Source organism: Sceloporus undulatus, chromosome 5 (genome assembly GCF_019175285.1).
Source record: "Sceloporus undulatus isolate JIND9_A2432 ecotype Alabama chromosome 5, SceUnd_v1.1, whole genome shotgun sequence".
NCBI lineage: Eukaryota > Metazoa > Chordata > Lepidosauria > Squamata > Phrynosomatidae > Sceloporus > Sceloporus undulatus.
In genome coordinates, this window is record NC_056526.1 from 152,748,317 (window position 1) to 152,752,101 (window position 3,785).

Sequence of the window (3,785 nt, forward strand, 5' to 3'; positions counted from 1 at the left end):
GAAAGTAATTTTTCTAATCTCTAGTAAGTAAAGGTAAAGGTAGAGGTAGTCCCTTGTCATGAATGTCTAGTTGTAACTGAATATAAGGAGCAGTGCTCATCTCCTTTTCTAAGCCAAAGAGTCAGCATTGTCCAAGGCTGCTCTAGTGGTCATGTGGCCAGCATGACAGCACCAAATGCTGATACCTTCCCACTGAGAAGTGGTACCTCTCCATCTACTTGCATTTGCATGCTTTCAAATTGGTAGGCTGGCAGAAGCTGGGACTAGTGACAGGAGCTCATTCCATCATGCAGTACTGTGGCCTCAAACTGCCACCCTTCCTATCTTCTGATAGCCAGAACTGGAGTTTTAACCACTAAAGCACTGTATCCCTTAATTACTGGTAACCTTTGATCAAAACCCAAAACCAAAATATATAAAATCCTATTGAAACTAATATGACTAAAACTAACTGTTGAGCTGTTGCCTAAAGCATGAATTTTGAGGGAAACGTGACTTTGATTGTGATGCATGTGCATGCTTCACTGCAAAAATACAAATGTTATTTTTACACTTATTTCTGACTTCTGCTCTGTGACTGAGCTGAGCACATGATATAGGGCTGTACAGATAGCCCATAAGGGGCAACTCTTTGCCACTCCTGGAAGCGCTGTGTTGAGGACGAGGCAACTGCATGCCATGCCCCCAACTGGTGCAAAAAGAACCCGTAAACGTTAGGTTCTTTTTCCTACCTGGAAAGGTCATCATAGGTGCTGTGGTGCGGTGTTATGACACCCTTTTGTCACTGCATTGTGTAGATGCAGCACCAGAGTGATATCATCATGGCATGCACCATGTAAACAGGCATGCATTAAATGGCGCCATGAGGAGGGGTCACGGTGTCGAGTATGTGGATGCTATGTTGTGACTCTGCCCACAGGCTGGCACCAAGTGCCGATCTGTATCCCCCATACTTTAATATTTAGAACGAGATGTGAGCTATTTATTCTTCATGTTGTACTTACAACAAAGTTTTACAATTTCTTATATGATATCATTGCTCACAACTACAGAGAGCAAAGTCAGAACCAACTGCTCCTCCAGATGCTGTCCTAGCCAACATAGACAATGATTAGAAATGCTGACTAGGATACCATCTAGATACAGTAGATAGGTACACTCTTCAAGAACAGGGGGTTGGACTGGATGGCCTTTGCAGTCTCTTCCAACTCTATGATTCTATGAGTGTGAGGAAGGAGTCTTGAAGGGGGATTGTCTGTTGCCAAAGCCTCAGTGCTAGCTCTAACCTTGTAAACCACTTCCTGACAGAATAGAAATACAGAGAAGATGGTTGCCCCCTCCCGCACTCTGCTATTTCTTGAAAAGAAGAAATTTCCTCCATCTAAAAGCAAAGGTAATTCTTTCTGGCCAGTTGTAAATGATCCTTCTTGTTGAGCAATGGTTGGGAGCTGAAAAGGTGTGGATTTATTAGAGCCATATTCTTTCCTTCTCCATTCACCATTCCAAAACATAACTCAGTAATGTTACTTTTTTGGATGACAGTATCAATCCATTGACCAGCATTGTCTTGGTGGTCTGGATAGTGAATCAGGCTGTTTTCAATCCAAAGGTAGGTGTGTGTGTGTGTGTGGGGGGGGGGTGTTGAGAGAATTTGAAGTTTCAAACTTGCAGATTAAATTTTCGGAAACCTTGGTTCTCTAAAAGTTTTTGATTCCAACTGTTTTATGCACTATAGCCAATAGAAAAAGATGATAGAAGTTACAGGTTTTTGTTTTTTTTAATATGTGATAGCTGAGGTAATGGATTGGAATTCTTATATTGAATCTCTTCTTCAACAAAGGCATTAAATGGGCATTCCTGTTCCAACCTGATGCTGGGGAGGATTCTGTTTCCAGGCTTGTTCTTGGTGTTCATTAGTTGAGAGAAGTCAGGAGACTCATAATTTTGAAATATTTGTTTGCCAATACATATGCAATGTATAAGCTGAAGAGAAGTCACACATCTGCAGGTCAGGAAATCTTCTACATTGGCTCACCAGAAATAACTCTAGAGTCCATTGTTGCTGTACTTCAGTCATTTCAGAGCTTTACCTCTTTCTCTTTTCCAGAAAGATAGTGAGCTGATAAATAGGATAACATGTTTGACTGTATATAAATGTATCATAGCATTACTGATTCTTAATGATTCTCTAAGATGGATAGGTGTATTACAAGAAAGTAGATATTAACAAATTAGAAAGCTGACCTTGCTAAATAAGATAAAAGCTGATTACAGCTTTTTTATTATTATTCCCAGGGATAATAATTTCAAAATATTTGCTATAATAAATTTCCAAGGACATGAAGGGGCTATACAGACCGGCTCAAAGGTGTGACCTGCAGCAGCCCCTTTCCTGGCTGGATCGTTGCTGCATCAACCTCATGCTGTAGCTCTGATCTAGCTTCTGGAGGGTGTCCTCCTATGGGTGCCATAGCCACAACACCGTGGCTATGGTGCCCCTTTGGATGCAGCGCTGGAGTCGTGCCATGATGTCATGCTCCATCTAGAATGGTGTGCAGCATCATGATGCCCTGGGGACAGACTCAGGGCATCCAGTGCCATTGGAGTTTCAATGTGTCTCTGTCAAATCTCTCTACACTCTGTGCCATCAAGTATGTGTGGAGACCCTCAAATTCGGACCTCTCACAAATGGCTCCCACACTAGAACTCTCTTCAACTGCTGGAACTCTAGGGTTTTAAAATCCCAACAATTTGACACCAATTGTCAATTGACAACCACACACCCTCTATCTGTCATAAATAATAAATGGTATTTTCATTTTGACAGTGTTTTATTTATATTTGATGGTGTGGATGATGTTATCTGTAAGCACACTTCAGGGAGCTACTTGCTGAAACAAAGGAACAAATTTCATTTACAAGCAAGGTTGCATACAGTATCTTTCTTGTCATTCAAGCTTGATACAGTGTATAACTTGCTTCATTAGTTACAAAGTTTGCCAGGAATGCTACTGGAATTCATATTGACCCCTCAACATAGGCTGGCCACCTGCCCACACCCCCCCCCCCCCATGTTTCAGGTAGCCTTGGGGAGCAACTGTCACTTCCATAATCCCCTGATTGGAACTCTTCTGGTAAAGTATTGCCCTACCTCAACCTTGCTGAAAACCAATACTTTTAATTTCATTAATTCTTGTGTGTGTGCCTGTGTGAATGCTATTGCATGAATGGTGCTTTTCCCCTTTGCTGTTAATCAATAAAGCTATGTACTTTTCTCTCTGAGATTCCTAGTTCTTGGACCTGTTACATAGGCGAGATACCAGCTAACGTTACCATAGCTCTCTCACTGCTCCAAATTGAGCTAAATTAGTTTCCTCATTGAATACAGTTTGTGGGTGTCCTGTTGGGACCACCTGCAATTTAGGTAACATGGGGATGGGGAGACATCAAGAATATTAAATTTGTAATCCATCCCACTTTTTTTTTTCTGGCTACAGACTGTGAATGGAGAGTGTCTTTGAGTTCAGAGATACATATATCTCCTTGCCCATATATCACCTTGCACAAATGGAATATTTTGTCTTGCAAGAACAGTTGCAGCAAGTATAGCCTTGATTTTGAACAACTCTGCAGTGTATGTTTGTACATTCAGTAACCATCAGCATAAGACTGTCACTATAAAAGAAAAAAAATCTATGTAATTACAATGGAACTACAGAACTACATAATAATAATAATAATAATAATAATAATAATAATAATAATAATAATAATAATAATAATAA